Source organism: Theropithecus gelada, chromosome 4, assembly GCF_003255815.1.
Source record: "Theropithecus gelada isolate Dixy chromosome 4, Tgel_1.0, whole genome shotgun sequence".
Lineage (NCBI taxonomy): Eukaryota > Metazoa > Chordata > Mammalia > Primates > Cercopithecidae > Theropithecus > Theropithecus gelada.
Genome location: NC_037671.1, coordinates 106,893,508 through 106,912,151, shown reverse-complemented (window position 1 = coordinate 106,912,151; position 18,644 = coordinate 106,893,508). Strand labels below are relative to the sequence as shown.

Genomic DNA, 18,644 nt, shown 5'->3' with positions numbered 1-18,644 from the left:
TCTTTTTTGTTGCTGCTTTTAGGATTCTCTCTTTGTCCTTGGCCTTTGAGAGTTTGATGATTATAATATATGCCTTGGGGTGGTTTTACTTGTTAGAATCTGTTTGGTGTTCTCTGCCCTTTCTATACATGGATATTTAGATCCTTCTCATGTTTTGGAAAGTTTTCTGTTATTATTTATTTGAGTGAGCTCCCTACCCCTTGTTCTTGCTCGACTCCCTCTTGAACACTAATAATTCTTAGATTTTGTCTTTTGAGGTAATTTTGTGTATCCTAAGTGATCTTCATTGATTCTCATCCCTTTTCCTTTTTTCTCTTTTGACCGTATTTCCAAATAATCTATCTTCGAGGTCACTAATTATTTCCTTTGCTTGATCTACTTCACTATTGAGAGTCTCTAATAATTTTTTTAGTTCAGCAAATGTATTTCTTAGTTGGAAGATTTCTGTTTGATTTTTGTAATTATTTCAATCTCTTTGTTAAATTTCTCTAATATATTTCTGAATTGCTTTTCTGTGTTATCTTGGAGATCAGTGAGTTTCCTTAAAACTACTATTTTGAATTCGTGGTCAGAGAGCTCACATATTACCATCTTATTAGGGTCAGTTTCTGGTCCCTTGCCTTGCCCATTTGGGGAGATCATGGTTTCCTGTTGGCCGTTGTTTCTTGTGGATATGTCTATGTCTTTGCATAGAAGGAATATTTATTTCAGTCTTCTCTGACTTGGCTTTTATTGGATATATTTGTTTATAGGTTCTTTACTGCTACGTCACTGTCTTTCGTTTTTTGGCTCTACATGGCACCTTAAAAGCATTAGTGAATGATGGAAGCACTGCCCTTTCCAAATGCAGGAGGTCCCAAAAAGGTATATCCCAGCAGTGTGGGAAGGCTGGCTAGTGGGGAGTGCCCAGGGGATCTGTGGGACAAACCTCCTACTATGTGGTACTGCGTAACAGCCACGCTGATTTGAAATCTCCCTTGGGCAAGTAACTAAGAAGAGTTTCCAGGGCTGGGGATGGTAATTCCACCTCCCTGCTTTGTCTTTGGCTGTCCTCAGGGATATTTCTCCCTTCGGGCACTCTCAATGCTTCCTATGGATTAAGGCAAGGACAGGCCTCCTGCCATGGAAACCAAGATGGTGTGAAAGCTGGTTGTCTACCTTGATCTTACTTTTTCCAGTGTAGAAACAGCGAATTGGGAGAAATTTTTTTGCATGCTTGGTGCTAAGCAGATGGAGGGAGGAACATGAACGTGGAAGTCAGATTCTCTTACCCTCTGCTCAGAGTTTTTTCACTTCTCTGTGGCCCCAAGCACTGTCTCCTCTTCATATTTGAGTTCTGGGATATTTCTGGTTATAATCTCAGTGCTGTATATTTGTTTTTTATTTTCTGTGATGGGGAGTGAAGCCAGCTAGATTCTATGCCACCAGTTTGGAACTTGAAGTCTGCCTCGGAACTTTCAGTTTCACTCAAAGACATAATGACTGCCCCATGCCCAGCTCAGGCTTGCTTCAGGCCAGTTGCCTGCAGCATTAAGAAGGGCATGGTTGGCTTCTCTCCCAACCGTCCCCCTTATGTTATTGCCTCCTCCCATAGCTCGCTAACCTTGATGGTGGAACCCTTCACAGTGGATGGGGGAAGGAGGAGACCTAAAAGGCAGGGGAGTTTGTATGTGATGAATCTTGCTATGAGTTGGCATTGTGCTCTCTGCTTCTAACTGATGTTTAAAGCTGATTCTTCATCCTGTGGGCTTTTATGTGTATTCTTTGGTGACACTACCATCTCTCACCTGCACTTGCATTGGCATGGACAAATGCAACTCTTCTCTAGCTGGTCATTTACAATTCTTTCCACAGTCCAAGGCCTCTGGGGGTAAATCTCTAGATTCAGCTGAAGCCCTCTCGCGCCTCCAGACTGTCCTGTGAAAAGGATCTAAGATGATCCTGCTGCAGATCTATGTCTTCTGATGGCCCACATCTGGTCCTTGAGAAACACTCACACATCCTCTGAGCAAACAAATTCTGGATGTATTGGTTGATCCCTGCAGACACCTCTCCTTTGCTCTGCCAGCCAACAGCCATCTTTTAGAGCTTGTCTCTCAAGCTCCAGAGGACAGATCTCAAGCTATTCATGTGTTCACACTGAAGCCATACACCGGATTGTTTTCTCCAAAATTTCTCTTCTAGTTAACCTGTTTCTCTGCCTCTACAACCTCGTTTGCAGGATGGTTGTGGGTAGTCATCTATTGGTATAAAACTGGCTTTCCACCATCTCTTTTTGCAAGACCCGCAGGGTGGTCTCACACTTTACTATGGTATATGGTGTCTATTGTCTTGCAGCTCAGCTAAAATTTAACCTAAAATAGTTTCCTTTTAACATTTTATTCCAGGAGGATGACAGCCTTCCTTCCTAGAAGCTAATGTCTCCAGTTGAAAGCTAGTTTTCCTCTCAGTTAGCTGGGAGGCTTGGAAGTAATGACCCCAGTTGTACTCGAGCCCTTTCCCAGCTCATAACTACTTTGAAGAAATAAATTGCTCTAAATTATCCGACCTTGTGGCACTGATTTCTCAGCAGAGCTGAGTGCTGTGAATTTTGTTTGCCAGGGAGCCTTGGGGAAAGTGGAGGCAGCAGCGATGGCATGGTATGCTCTGAGCAGTACCCTCACCCTACAGGTCTTTCCCAGCCCTACAATGACACCATTAGGGAGTTTGCCTTTAGAGTAAGATGTTGTCTCTTTAAGATCGCCTTGTCAAAGTTCCTTTAAACAACATGTTAAGTTACTAGTATGTTAGAGGATGAATTAGTTTATCATCCGTTTTCTCACCATTGTGATAAGAAAGGCATACGCATTTGTATGAGGGAAGGGTGAAGGTTTTTTTTTTTTTAATTTGAGGCTCCATACATCCATAGGACCACATTGTTCCTGAACAAGATTGTAAGGTCATGGGCTTATCTGAATCAGGACAATGCCTGGTTCTACTTGGCCCCAGGGTTGCTCTGTTCAAGTTGAAGAGTTCCAGGATTGGTGTCATGCACCTAAAGGGCTTGTTAACACTCACTGGAAAATTTCCAGAAGACAGTTAATCAGATGATAACAAGATGCAAAGCCATGACAGCTAAGGAATTATGGAAGGAACTGGGATGTTTTTGGAAGAAAAAAAGAGAAGATTTGGGAAAGATATGATTTTATGTTCCATGTATGACAGCAGGTCAGGTGGCTTTGTTCTCTGTGGTCCTGAAGAACAGAACTGAGACTAAATAAGGTCTTGTCCCTCAAACTCTGGTCAGGGGCATTGCTGTCACCCACCAAAGGCAAAAAACTCAGTGGCCCTCCCAGACTTTCAAACAACAGATCCCCAGGTGTTTTGAAGACACATTAGAGAAGCATAGATTTAAGGAACACTCTCCCAGGTAGAGAACTTGGCAGTTAAATAAGCAGATGGAACTCTCGGAAGATAGTTCCCTCGGGAGTCAGGTGAAGTTGACATTGTAAAGAGATTTGAAATGTCAAAGACACTCAGAACTTGAAGGGGCTGCTTGGGAGGTAGGTGATAATGATCTCCCCATTGTTGGTGACAAATATGTGTGACTTGTTAGGGTCATTAGTGGGAATGTTGGCCACCCAGAGGAGTAGGAGCAAGATGTCCTCCCTGGTCCCTTACAGGCTGACAGTTCCGGGCTGGAGGTGGCAGAGAACAGCCCTGTACAGCAGGAGGGCAGGTTACCCTCAAAGCATTAGCAAGGGCCTCCCAGAGGTGAAGGTATGGACACCAGGACAAAGTGGCTGTATTAGAAGCAAGACCTCTTCCCCTGAAGAAGAGGGAGGGCTTCTTCCACACCTCTTCCTCAGACCTTTGAAATATAAACTCTCACTTCTTTTTTTTTTGAGATGGTGTCTGGCTCTGTTGCCCAGGCTGGAGTGCAGGGGTGTGAACTCGGTTCACTGCAATCTCCACTTCCCGGGTTTGAGCAATTCTCCAGCCTCAGCCTCCGAAGTAGCTGGGATTACAGGTGTGCGCCACCACACCTGGCTAATTTTTGTATTTTTAGTAGAGACGGGATTTCGACATGTTGCCCAGGCTGGTCTCGACCTCCTCGGCCTCCCGAAGTTATAAACTCCCTTTTCAAATGATCTTTTTCCTGTGCTTAGGGAAAATCAGCCTTCAGGCTTCCCCACTGCCTGAATTCAGGCTGGAGGTTAGAGTTCTTGGCTTGAGACCAGGAACTTAGTTATTTCCTTCCAATTCTATTAGCTGACATCTGAATGTGGTTTGTGCTTGAGGAAGTAACACAGCTCCCTGGGCGCTTTAGGAGAATGGAGGCAGAAAGATGGATTTGATAACATTGATGTCTCTGTCAGAAGTCATGAGATGACCATGGGGAAAATGTTATCTTGCCTTTGAGTGTTAAAATTTTAAAAGACCCGAGTATAAATATGCTTTAGCCAGTGCTTCTCAAACTTTAATGTGCAGAGACCACCTGAGCATGTTGCTAAAATTCAGATTTTGATTCAGTAAAGTTGGGGTGGGCCCTGAAAGCCTGCATTTCTTTTTTGAAAAAAAATTAATTAAGCTAAATTCAATTTTGTATTTGTACAAGTTTGTGGGGTACAAATGTAATTTTGTTACATGCATAGATTGCACAGTGCTGAAGGTAGGGCTTTTAGGGCACCCGTCACCCAAATAATGTACATTGTACCCATTACATAACTCTCCTCTTCCCTCCCACCTGCTCACCATTACCAGCCTGCATTGTCTATCATTCCACAAGACAGTCTGCCTTTTGACAGGTGCCCAAGTGGTACTGGTGCTGCTGATACTGGTGCAGCTGATAGGGCGGGGACCACACTCAGAGTGATAGAGTGTGGGTGAGCTGGCAGAGCCCTGCTCACACAGAGAAACTTATTCCAAGTTTTCAGTACAGTAAGTCTGTCTGTGCTAAGATGGTTCTTCTCTCCTACAAGTGTTGCCCCTGAAGATGATCCAGTGTCCAGTGGAGGTGTCTCGTGGGCTGGAAAGGAAGAGAAGGGCATGAAGAGCAGAATGGTTGGATTGAGGTGGCACTTGTATAAATCCAGAGGAGAAAGACAAGGCTTGCATATCTGGGGAAGAGGGTGAAAGATAGGAAAGAATGATGACAAATTAACAAACAAATTTCTCCCCATGGCCAGCAAGCACTGAAGCATGGTCTCTGGTGCCCTTTCAACCTTCCCCAACCCCAGGAAGATGTCCCTCTGTTCTCCCCAGATCCTTATTTCCACGTCCACAATGGCATTTGATTCTGCTTTATATTGCAGGACTCTGCGTCCAGATCTCATTTTCCTGCTAGATAGGCCTGGGGGTCCCCAGCAGAGCCTGAAACACAGCAAATATGCAGTAAATACCTACTGACTTGAATTCTATGCAACACGACAGAACAAATTGTCTGCTTACCAAGAGTAGGAGATCTTTGGAAACCACAAATGTGAGAGTTGAACTCTTCTGCAAGATCTAATTTAGTAGCTGGTTTCCTGCCTTTTGAAGGTTTAGCATAATGGGGACAGATTGTTTACTTTTGTTGAGTAGCTTCTTTCATATACAGATGGCAGGGGGTGGAAGATGAGAATGGACATTTATTCTTGAGGTTTACTGTTTCCTTCCTTGGCTGGTGGTCTTTGAGCAGGCACCAGAACACCCTCCCAGTAATAGTCACTCACAGTGTTCCGTTACGGTTGAACCTATACACTCAGCATTGAGAAATCAAACCTGCTTCCTTGCCCAACCACACATTTATCTAATAGAATAACATTACAGAGAATAACTATATAGAGAATATCTATCTTTATGAAAGATCATTTATTTTTAAAAGGGAACAGGGTTCATCAAGAGGCATGAGTTTCATTACATGGACCCATCCATTTAGTCAGTTGGCAGATAGTACCGAGCTCCCCTGTTTGTAATGCAGTGAGGTGCACAGGGCCCAGGTCACTTGTTCAGAGCCACACACACAGCAAGATAGCAGCAGAGAGGAAACTGAGAGCAGGTCTTCTCATCCCCGGCCCTTTGCTTTTCCTCTCCAGTCCTGCTGTCCATAAGACCTGTTATCCAGCACTGGCTGGGTGGGGTGTGCGTCCCTGTTTCTCAGCTCAGAGGGTGGACTGCACACAATAGATGTCCACAAGGGGCTTGTGGTACACCTGTGTTTCTTCTAGCAAAGATGTGAAAGAACAGAACAAACCCCAGCCCTCATTTAGCAAAATCAAGGAGGAAACTACACTCTAGGAAGATCAATTCTCTTCTCCTCCTGGGTTTCCTGCCTTTCCCACTCGGGATGTTTTCCCCATGTCCTTGTGCTCTGGCTACATCGGGGCTGGATGACAACCACGGGGCAGGCAGAGCCCATCACTCCAGCTGCCTGGAGAATTTCCTCATTTCTACAAAACCCACACGAGTAGCCTACTCCACCAGACAGTGTCAGAGTTTGATCTGTTGTTTGAATTAGTATGTGGAATGATGGTAGAAAAAGAAAAGAAAGGGGAAGTTCTTGATTCGTGGGTAAAGAGTTTCAGTTTTACAAGACGAGTTATGGAGATAGATGCTGGTGATGGTTATGCAACATTTTAATGTATTTAATATCACTAAGCTATATGCTTAGAAATGGTAAAGATGGTAATTTTCTTTTTTTTTTGAGACAAGGTTTTGTTCTGTCACCTAGGCTGGTGTACAGTGGCATGATCTCAGCTCACTGCAACCTCCACCTCCAGGGTTCACGTGATTCTCCTGCCTTAGCCTCCCAAGTAGCTGGGATTACAGGCACCCACCACCGCACCTGGCTAATTTTTGTATTTTTAGTAGAGACGGGGTTTTGCCATGTTGGCCAGGCTGGTCTTGAACTCCTCAGCTCAAGCAATTCACCTGCCTTAGCCTCTCAAAGTGCTGGGATTACAGGAGTGAGCCACTGTGTTCAGCCAAGATTTTATGTGATATGTATTTTACCACAATAAAAAAAATGAAGGAAAAAAAAAAAAAACAGAGCTGGAATCCCCCCTCCCACAAAAACAGAAAGAAAGGAAAGGAATGAAGGGAGGTGAGTTCCTGCAGATGCCTTTGCACCTGCTTGTGTCCCAGTGCAGGCCACATGACTGGAGCATTGTGGAGCTGTGTTTGCTCTGTCACAACCAAGGGCCACATGAACAAATGAGTTCTCTCATTCTCAAGCTGAGCATTAGAAAGGGGGTCATTTGGAAGGAGAATAAACTATTGACAAGCTCTGGTCTTAAGAATACTTGCAGAACGTTTTGATGAAAAGGTTGAAAAAGAGTGTTGAGGCTGAGTGCGGTGGCTCATGCCTGTAATCCCAGCACTTTGGGAGGCCGAGGCGGGCGGATTGCTTGAGGCCAGGAGTTCAAGACTAGCCTGGCCAACATGGTGAAACCCCATCTCTACTAAAAACACAAAACTTAGCCGGGTGTGTTGGCGGATGCCTATAATCCCAGCTACTCAGGAGGCTGAGGCAGGAGAACCACTTGAACCCAGGAGGTGGAGGTTGCAGTGAGCCAAGATCGTGCCACTACACTCCAGCCTAGGTGACAGAGCATGATTCCTTCTCAAAAACAACAACAACAAACTAAAAAGCGTCCACAAGTTTTGTAGAAAATACAAAAGCCTTCATATTTTTCCTGACAGGGCCATAGAGGCCAAGCTAGAACCCTAACACCATGGAATAAGGAGTGTTCTCCAGGGCAGGATTCCTCATCCTAATTCTCCCTGTGTGCCTATGTAAGTTCATTTAGGAAAAACTTTATTATATTTTCAGTGACATCTTTCATTAAATTATGATATCTGTACCTATTTTAAAATATTGAACTAAAAGGGAACAATATAATCTCTTTTTTAAAGAAAGGGCCTCCAGAGAAAAGCCTGCATTTCATAGAATTTAAAATGGATTCTCTACTATGTCTAGCAATTGATTGGATCCCTTTGCATTGTAAGGCTCAGGTTCTCTTTCATGTCCTGTAGATACTGAGGAAGTTATTTATGCAATAACTATTAACCAATGAATGAATGTTCCAGTTAAGTTGTTTTAATTGCCCAAGTTATCCTCAATATGAACTATTATAATATTGAGTCATGTTGACCCCTTTGATAAAATTTTGGTAGAAAGTAACTGTATTCAAACAAACAAACAAAAAGAAGTGAACACTCTTCTTACCTAAATCACAAATTATTTTGTGGATTAAAGATGCCAGCACCTGAGACTTGAGGAGCAGAATGATGCTGGCAGTAAACCCTTTATAGACTTTCTACTGTTTGGGGGTGTGGAGGAGAAAAAGAGCCTGAAAAAAAGAGGTCAAATGGACTCCTTCTTCCTAGAAGGCTGACCCCAGGAATCCTCTGAAAGACACCTCTACCTCTACCCTATGCCCTCTCTTCAAATGACAAAATCTACTGGAAATCTCCTGTGTTCCAAGAGGCGAACAGTCCTTCATGTGGCACCCCCACTCCTCGATTCTCTGTGAGCCATTACAACAGGCCAGATGGTGGGGGGGTCTCCCGGCCTCTCTGTCAAACAGTTGTGTCTGTGTCCACTGCAGCAGACGTTCTGTGCTTCTGGTGAACCTGTCCAAAGAGGCTCCTGCCTCTGACAGAAGAGTAGGTCCGGGGGATGGGCCAGGCATCTAAGTAGATCCAAGGGGTTGGAAACCAAGTTCTCTGATTTACACCTAGAACAGCGGAAGCACAAGGACTGGTGGAAACAAAGGGACAGGGTATGTGAGATGCAGCCATTCGAGGCCTCCAGGACCTACACTGGTTGTGTTAGAGACCCCTTTTGGTTGTTCCCCTGGACCGCAACCCTGAGCCCCCGTGGCGGACCCTAAGGTACTACTATCTGCAGACTACCCCACCATTATCTGTTGTCCACGCATGAGAACTAGGGTTAGAATGGCAAACCATGCCAAGAGGAGCTGAAGCAACTTGGGAAACCAGTAGGCTTCTAAGATGAACTTTATGAACTCTCTCCTAATAGTGGGTGCTTTCTGGGTTTCATTCATAAGCAACAAATCCTTTGCTAAAAAAACTGCAACAAACAAACATAAACTCCCTGGCAGAGAAGTGGGCAGATATTCTGTACCAGATACATCCTAGCTACTGCTGAGTTAATAATGACAACTTCCAATCTGGACATGCAGAATCAAGAGGAATGAAATAGCTTCCCTTTTTCTGTCCACATCAGTTATCTTTTGCTGTGTAATAAATTACCCCCAACACTTAGGGGCTTAAAATAACATTTATAGTCTCACAGCTTCTGTGGGTCAGGGCACCAGGTGCAGCCTGGACCACAGACCCTCTGGTTCTGAATCTCTCACAAGGCTGCATCTCAAACCTCAACTAGGGTAGGATCCACTTTTCCAGCTTTTTCACACGGTTGTCAGCAGGACTCAGTTTCCCTTGAGCTGTTGGTTTGTTGCCAGATGGGTCCCTTTGCAGAGCATCTCACAGCACAGCAACTTGCTCCACTAGAGTGAGCAGCGCTAGGAGTGCTATGAACCTCTCTTAAAGTTGAGCTGTCCATTTAGAAAGGAAACTTACAAGGTGTCCTCTATTCCAGGAACTTCAGCATTTTCCTGATTAAGGACCACTTTTAATTTCCCCAAGGTTCTACAAAAGACCAGAAAAAGTGTGGGGGCTGTGGAGGAAACAGCGTGACCACAGGAAGTCCCACCCACTTCACCTCCCCCAGGTCTCGGGAATTCTCATAAGCTTGGCGTGGAGGTTTGGCGAAGCTGCAAGATCATACGGAGGGTGGTATGGAACCTGCTCTCCTCCTGAGAGCACAGAAAGGGCACTCGTTATCCCAAACAGATGACTTTGGTCAAAAACGCCTTTGGTCAAAATTTCCAAAGGAGGAAATCAACGCCTAGGCTTAGAACAAAGTCTTAAGCAAACCGGAAACATCTGAGAGGATTAAAGAAGTTCAGGTGTCAGGCATTAAAATTATGGTTGGTTGCTGCGCATCTCATTAGGGGGGAAAAAATAGAAATGTACTTAAATGGACCAGAGGGGAGTCATAAGGTTGATTCTCAGGGCTGAGTGATCTGAACTGCAGAGACAACCTTAGAGAGAAAATCCATACTGGCCAGACACCAAGTTAATGGAAAATTTAATTGAAGCAAATGAATGCTCAGCCTCATAGGTAGTACGGCCCTGTGCCCTTTGAACCAGAAACGCTGGGCCAGGAGGCCACAGAGGGCCCTAAGGGAAAACTCCCTTATCTGCAAGAACAAGGGGCGGGACTGAGTTTGAGAAAAGAAAATCTGCAAACCTCCACAGGAGCCTCAGTGAAAGGCTGCACGCAGGGGAGGAAACCTTCGGTTTCGGTCACCAGGAAGTCCCTTAGAGATTCACAGCAGAAGGCCCCTCTGCATCCCACAGCACCAAGCACGTGCTGGAAACCGGGGGTCCCCCAGAGGAGAGCGGGAGAGGCTGCGGGTGGCGGAGACACAACCACCAAGGTAGGCACGGAAGCACCTGTGTCTGGGCTCTGAGTAAAAGAGGTGCAGCTGGCACAAGCACCTGCTACTGCTTCCTGCGCCTTCTCCCTCCTGCCCCTCTCCTTGCAGGTCTCCTTCTCCTGAACTCTGTAGGTGATGGCATCTGGTTAAGCAAAGAGGGGTAGCTGCTCCACAGCTCTACAAATCTGCCAGCTGCACTCCTGCCTTTTCCGGTCTGGGTTTCAGGGCTAGGGATCTCTGATGCTGCCGTCTCTGTCAGCAAGCCGAGCCAAACCGTTCACACGCGGAGCCCACAGGACACTGACCATAGCCTGGGCAGGGTGTGTGTGGCCGGCGGGGCCGGGCAGACCTGCAAAGGGGTCAGGCGATGGATCCTGAGCAAGGCCAGGGCTCCCAGTCTGGAGGAAGGTGGCCGTGCTGATTGTGGAAAGCACTCACTCTGCAGCTGCTCCCTCAGCTGGGAAGACTGATGTGGGAAGTGGGGGGTGAGAGAGAGAGAGAGGGACAGACAGAACTGTTTAGCAATGACAAAGAATAGTGTCTAAGAGCAGATGTTTTGGTTCTTATTGCCTGAACAGGTATTATGTGAGAATAATTTTACATAGTGGAATTGTTGTGTTTCAGGACTTCATTTGGTTAGCGAATCCAAGTGAAATGCCTGTTTAATTTTAAAAAATAAAATCAATAGTCTGAGCCCGCTGGGCTGTAAGTAGTTAGGTCTTATGTCCTAAGTGAGGAGAGAGCTGACGCTTGGTCAGGAGCATCTGTAGTTTTATACACAAGGTCTGTTTCCCCCTCCCTGCCACTCTGCTTTGGGACTTTCTCTTTCTCTCTCTGGCTCATGGTGTTCTCCTGCACCTCTTCCTCTTTCTGCTTCTCTCTTTGGAGGTTCTCTGTATTCCAGGGGCTCACACCTGACCCTCCAGGACTGCAGCAGAATTGGGCTGCACCGGAGTGTCCTGGAAGCCATGAATGCAGGGGCATTCCCCAACCCCATCTCCACCCCAGGCTTCAGCAGTGGGCAGGGAGCCAGGGAGGAATCCACACACCCTGGACTCAGAACCCTGAAGCTTTGTTCCCTAAACCGGAAGGCTTAGGCACAGTTCAGATTCTTATGCAAACAGGTATCCCTTGAGGCTTGACTGGCTTTACACGCCTCTAGAGTGTTCTTTGGCCTCCCTAATAGGCAGGCTTTATGCACAGTGGCTGGAGGGAACCATAGTCCACAAGCAGGTTTAGAGATGGTGAAAAAGGACCATCAGTCTGTCCTGAAAGCTCCCAGGACACTAAACCTTGAAAATGTGGCAGATTTCTTTGATCGGGCCACATGTGCGTTTTCCTTTCTATTTAAGCGTGCTCTTGTGACTGTGCAAAAGGCAGATTATTCTTTTTTTCTGGAGGAAAATATTTGATTATTCATAAATGGCAACATTAGTCTCTTGGCTGGACACAGAGGGTTACGGAAGTGTGTAAAAAGTCACTCATGGCCGGGCGCGGTGGCTCAAGCCTGTAATCCCAGCACTTTGGGAGGCCGAGGCGGGTGGATCACGAGGTCAGGAGATCGAGACTATTCTGGCTAACATGGTGAAACCCCGTCTCTACTAAAAATACAAAACACTAGCCGGGCGTGGTGGTGGGCGCCTGTAGTCTCAGCTACTTGGGAGGCTGAGGCGGGAGAATGGCGTGAACCCGGGAGGCGGAGCTTGCAGTGAGCCGAGATCATGCCACTGCACTCCAGCCTGGGAGCACAGCGAGACTCCGTCTCAAAAAAAAAAAAAAAAAAAAAAGTCACTCATTTACCTTGCTTTGTTTAGCTGGCATTCTCCACTGCAATTAAATGGCCTCACATAGGCTGGGTTGGAGCCTCTTGTTGATGAGTGGTGCCAGGGTGACAAGACAGCTTCTTTCAGGTGGAAAAGGATTTTGTACAGACACAGGAGGAAAAGACCATGGGTGCCTTCACCTGTGACTGCGGTCTGCCAGGAGTCTGTGTGCGGGAGTTAGATCCTCCAACAGGTTGGCTGGCCCCATCTCGTGTTTGCTCACCAGTCAGCCACAAAAGCGCTTGAAAAGTGGGGGTTCCCTCTCCAAGTACAGACTTGGTCCTTTCTTTTTACCAACTTTAAATATTGGATTTAGGTAACAAACATATGTCACAGTTCAGTTGAATTCTTAAGCTCCTAGAAGTTCTGCATACCTAGAATTCATCTGCCTGCATGTTGGATGACCTAACATGTTGGATAGTATAAAGAGTGTATGTCCAGCAGTCATGTGTTTTAACTGAAGCAAGAGGGATTGAGGCTAGATGTAAGGAGGAACTTTTAGGCAACGAGATTCATAGCACAATGGCCTCACTCTGAAAGAGATTGTGAAATCTCTTTGGGGAAGCTTTCAAATAAGAGACTCAGTTATCTACTGTCGTTTCTTTTCTAGACAACACCCTGCCTGAAGAGATAGGTTGGGGCTAGCTCAATGCATTCCAAATATTAATTTACCACCTTCACAATTTCTACTGTGTCTGAGTAACACTTATAGAACTGTCTACTCAAGATATTCCTTTACATTAACTCTCTTAACCTTAGCCATTAGTCAGCTTAAGCAATCATCCTGTGTCAGTGAAATCGTTGTTTGATGTGCTAATTGTATGTCGTGGATGTACACTGAAATACATGACAATAAAAAAACATTTACTGGTTGTTGTAGGCTGAATTGTATATGTTCAAATTCTAGGGTATCTGGAATCTTTTTTGGAAATGGGATCTTATTTGGAAATAGGATCTTTGCAGATGTACTCAAGTTAAAGGGAAGTCATACTGAATTAGGGCTCTAATCCCATGACTGGTGTCTTTAGAAGAAGGAAATCTGGACACAGATTGTGACACACAGGGAGAACACCACAGTGGAGTCTGTGGCCACAGACACAGTGTTCCATCACAGTGGAGACTGGAGCACTGTGTCTCCAGCCAAGGAACTCCAAAGATTGTCGGCCACCAGAGGAGGCTAGAGAGAGGCCAGGAGGGATTCTCCCCTAGAGTCCTGAGAGGGAGCCGGGTCCTGTGGGCACCTTGATTTCAGACTGGTAGACTCCAAAACTATGGCAGAATACATTTCTGTTGTTTTAAACCATCCGGTTTGTTAGTTTCTGCAGTCCTGCGAAGTGAATACATCCATGTGGTTCCCTGTCCCGCCAGTGGGACGCATTTAACATTTAGGGAAGTGCTGGGCTCGGTGCTTGTGAACGTCCTTTTCCTTCCTGCCACCGAATGATGAGGGCCATCAATGCATCCGTCACTTTTACGCTTAGCCGTGATGTGTCAGAAAACCCCTCTATAGAAAAGTGAGGAAAATGCAGTTTCAATCGGGTTTGAACAGATCTATTTAATCAATTCTGGAAGCCACTGCAGTGTGTGCATCTGAACGTGCTGTTCACTCGCAGCCACTTTGCAGAGCCACATCTGGGGCTTGGTGATTTGTCTTGACAGTTGTCCACCTGGGTAGACTTTGGAACCACCAGCACATCCTTTGCCTGGGTAGAAGGTATTGCTTGATGCCCTCCAAAGCCTGTTTTCCCTTCTGATTAATTCATTTGGATCATAGCCCAGAGGTTAGCTTTTATTACCTTTGGTCTCACCCATGGGCATCAGTAGTTTATTTATTTATTTTTATTTATTTATTTATTTATTTTTGAGATGGAGTTTTGCTCTTGTTGCCCAGGCTGAAGTACAGTGGCGCGATCTTGGCTCACTGCAACCTCCATCTCCTGGGTTCAAGGGATTCTCCTGCCTCAGCCTCCCAAGTAGCTGGGATTACAGGTGCCCACCACAACACTCAGCTAATTTTGTATTTTTAGTAGAGATGGTTTTCACCTTGTTGGCCAGGCTGGTCTCGAACTCCCGACCTCCGGTGATCTGCCCACCTTGGCCTCCCAAAGTGCTGGTATTACAGGTGTGAGCCACCGTGCCTGGCCACCATCAGCAGTTTTAAAACCCATTCGGTGCATGTTCCCCTGTTCCCCATTCCCACACTTTGCCAATAAGGGATCTGCCATCTGCATTTGTATTTTCCAACTATAGTGCCAATCAGTGAATTATCTGCATTCTCTACCTTAGACTATCAGAACTATGTAGACATATTTAATTTAGACTTAAAGTGTTTCATAAACAGGATACTGTTTTTGTTAAATCTTTTTTCATTGTTTATCACAAATCTACATAAAGAATTTATATGTAAGCTCTTTATAATACCAATTTTAATGAGTCTTCTGTGTAACGGCAGCCTTACAGCTAACATTGGCTCAAATGTTTACTCAATAAATATTTATCAAGCACTTCCTCTATTCCAGGCATCATGCCAGATACTGCATGTAGCTTCCTCACATATACCAAAGCACCTGACATGTGGGACACAAAAAGGATTGGTATCCCAGACTATGAGAACTTTCCAACGAAAGGAATGTAATGGCGGCCTCACTGCTTGCTGGCTTTAGACTGTAGATAGTAGAAAGTCGATGCTCAGAACACGTGAGTTTTCCTTTCCCTCACTCCATTCAGAAGGCAGCCTAGTATATAGCTCCATAGCCAGCTCCTTTTTAGAATCTGCCTTCTGATGGCTTCTGACCCAGAGGGAGGAGATGCAGTGAGGCCATCAAGGCAAAGATGTAGCATTCCAGCATCCTGAAGACATCTCGCAGCACTTCATTAGCGGCACAGCATTCGGCACAGGGCATGCATACCCTTCGGCTGCTTAGGTTATGTGTGTCCTGGTGGCCAATGTGGTGTTTGTTACACCTGACTGCATATAATTCTTGAGAATATGTTCATAGCCTCATCTGAAAAGCACTGAACTTCTGCAAATGTCTTTTTTTAGAAAAATCTTTATTGAGATATAATTCGTATATCATACAATCCACCATTTAAGGTCCCATTTGGTGACTTTTAGTATATAGCTATGTGCAGCTATCAGCACAGTCAATTGTAGAATACTTTTATCACCTCAAAGAAACCTCCCACATACCCTTTAGCTGTCACCCACCTCCATACCCCAACCCCAATCCCTAAGCAACCATGAATCTACTTTCTGTCTGTACAGATTTGCCTTTCCTGGACATTTTATATAAATAGAATCATTTGATGTGGTCTTTTGTGGCTGGATTCTTTTACTTCTCATAGTATTTCAAGGACCACTCACACTGTAACAGGTATCAATCAGTACTTCATTCCTTTTCATGCACAAATAATATTTTGTTGTATGGATATAACACATTTTAAAAATTCATTCGTTGAAAGCCACTTGAGTTTCTTCCACTTTTTAGCTATTATGAATAGTGCTGCTGTAAACACTCATGTACAGACTTTTATGTAGACATTTGTTTTCATTTCTTTTTAGTACATACCTAGGACTATAATTGCTGGTTCTTACGATAATTCTACTTTAAGCATTTGAGGAAGTACCAGGCTGTTTCCCAAAGTGGTTGCACCATTTTCTATTCCCACCAGCAGAGTGTGGGGGTTCTAATTTCTCTAGGGTATCACCAACACTTCTTATCTGACTCTTTGATTATCACCTTCCTAGTGGGTGTGAAGTGGTGACTCATTGTGGTTTCGATTTGATTCAACTCATGTGCCTACTGGCCATTTGTATATCTTTTTAAAGAAATGTTTATTCAAGTCCTTCATTTTAAAATCAGGTTGTCTTTTTACTTTTTATTGAACTAGAATAATTCTTCTTTTTTTAATTTTTTTGAGACGAAGTCTTGCTCTGTCGCCCATGCTGGAGTGCAGTGGCGCCATCTCGGCTCACTGCAAGCTCCGCCTCCCGGGTTCATGCCATTCTCCTGCCTCAGCCTCCTGAGTAGCTGGGACTACAGGTGCCCACCACCACGCCCAGCTAATTTTTTGTATTTTTAGTAGAGACAGGGTTTCACCGTGTTAGCCAGGATGGTCTCGATCTCCTGACCTCATGATCCACCTGCGTCAGCCTCCCAAAGTGCTGGTATTAGAGGCATGAGCCACCGCACCCATCCAAGCTAGAATAATTCTTAATACAGTCTAGTCCCTTATACAGGTTGGTTGTGTAAGTCTAGTCCCTTTTACAAGATATACAAGTCCCTGATCAAGTATATAATTTTCAGGTATTTTCCCCCAATTTGTGAGTTGTCTTTTCACTTTCTTGATGGTGTTTTTGTTTGTTTGTTTGTTTGTTTTGAGACCGGGTCTTGCTCCACTGCCCAGGCTGGAGTGCAGTGGTGTGATCTTGGCTCACTGTAACCTCTGCCCCCCAGGTTCAAGCAATTCCCATGCCTCAGCCTCCCAAGTAGCTGGGATTACAGGCTCGCATCACCACGCCCAGCTAATTTTTGTATTTTTAGTAGAGAGGGGGTTTCACTATGTTGGCCAAGCTGGTGTCGAACTCTTCATGTGATCCACCCACCTCTGCCTCCCAAAGTGCTGGGATTACAGGCATGATCCACTGTGCCCAGTGCAAAAGTGCAAAAGTTTTTAATTTTGATGAAGTCTAATTTATTTTATTTTATTATTTTATTGCTTGTGCTTTTGGTGTCAAATCTAAGAATATTTTGCCAAATCCAAGGTCACAAAGATTTACCCCCTATGTTTCTTTCTAAGAGTTTTATAGTTTTTGCTCTTAAATTTATGTTTTTTATTCATTTTGAGTTAATTTTTATATATGGTGTGAGTAAGGGTTTTGCTTTAGTCTTTTACATGTGGATATCCAGTTGTCCTAGCACCATTTGCTGAAAAGACTTCTTTCTTCCATTGAATGGTCTTGGCACACTTGTGGAAATCAGCTGAACATATACACATGGATTTGTTTCTGGACTCTGAATTCCATTTCATTCATCTGTATACCTATCCAAATGCCAGAACCACACTGTCTTTTTTCCCTCTCCAATGGCATTGGTTTTATTTTTTAAAAACAATTTTTTAAATCAATGCATAATAGATGTATGTAATTTTAGGGTACATGTGATCATTTGATACATTCATATAATTTGTAAAGATCAAATTAGTGTACTGGGACATCCATCGCCTTAAATATTTGTCTTTATGGTATAACCATTTGAATTATTCTCTTCTAGCTATTTTGAAATGTTTAATAGATTGTTGTAAACTATAGTCATTCAAGTGATTTCTCAAACTCTAGGTCTTATTTCTTCTATAAAACCATATATTTGTACCTTTAATCAACTTCTCTTCATCCCCACTGACCTCTGCCCTTCCTGGCCTCTGGTAACCACCAATCTACTCCCTATTTCATGAGATCCACTTTTTTAGCTCCCACATATCGGTGAGAACATGTGATATTTGTCTTTCTGTGCCTGGCTTATTTCATTTAACATGATGAGCTCCCACATTGTCTTGATTATTGTTGCTTTGTACTAAATTTGGAATCAGGAAGTGTGAGCCTTCTACTTTGTTTTTGTTTTTCATGATGGCTTTGGCTATTCTGTGTCCCTTGCAATTCCATATGAGTTCTGGAATTAGCTTGTTATTTTCTACAGAGAAATCAGTGAAGATTCTGACGGGGTTGTGCTGAATCTGTAGATCAATTTGAGGGGAATTGCCACCCTGAAAATAAGCCTTCTGATCTATGAACATGAGATTTTTTTTTTCCATTTAGTTATATCTTCTTTAATTTCTTTCAACAATGTTTTGTAGTTTTCAGAGTTTGTTTGAACTTTTATTAAAGTTATTCCTTAGTATTTTATTTTATTCTTTTTCATACTATTACAAATGGAATTATTTTCAATTTTATTTTCTAATTGTTAATTGCAAATGTGTAGAAATACAATTGATTTTTGCACATTGATCTTGTATCCTTCAACCTTGCTGAACTATTTATTAGTTCCAACAGTGTTTTAAGTGGATTCCTTAAGATTTCGTACACATCAGAGATAGTTTTACTTCTTCCTTCCTAATCTAGATGGCTTTTCTTTTCCTTAACCTAACTGCACTGGCTGGAACCTCTAGTACAATGTTAATAGAAGTAGCTGGAAGGGACCGTCTCTTTTTGTTCCTGATCTTGGGGGACAGCATCCAGTCTTTGACCATTAGCCATGATGTTACCTATAGGTTTTTTGCAGATGCCCTTTGTCGGATTGAGGAAATTCCCTTCTATCCCTAGTTGGTTGAGTGA

At 44.1% G+C, this 18,644-nt stretch overlaps 1 protein-coding gene across 3 annotated transcripts in view; it reads left to right on the top strand.

Moving 5' to 3' along the window:
- Window positions 1-18,644, top strand: part of SCML4 (Scm polycomb group protein like 4) — a 120,886-nt gene that overhangs the window by 81,621 nt on the left and 20,621 nt on the right. Inside the window, exon 1 of one of the 3 annotated variants that reach the window (XM_025383207.1) lies at window positions 10,071-10,490. The exons of the other annotated variants lie outside the window; for them this stretch is intronic. The gene's annotated coding sequence lies outside the window, so the exon portion shown is untranslated. Of the gene's footprint in view, window positions 1-10,070; window positions 10,491-18,644 lie in introns of those variants that run through there. 3 annotated transcript variants of the gene reach the window in all.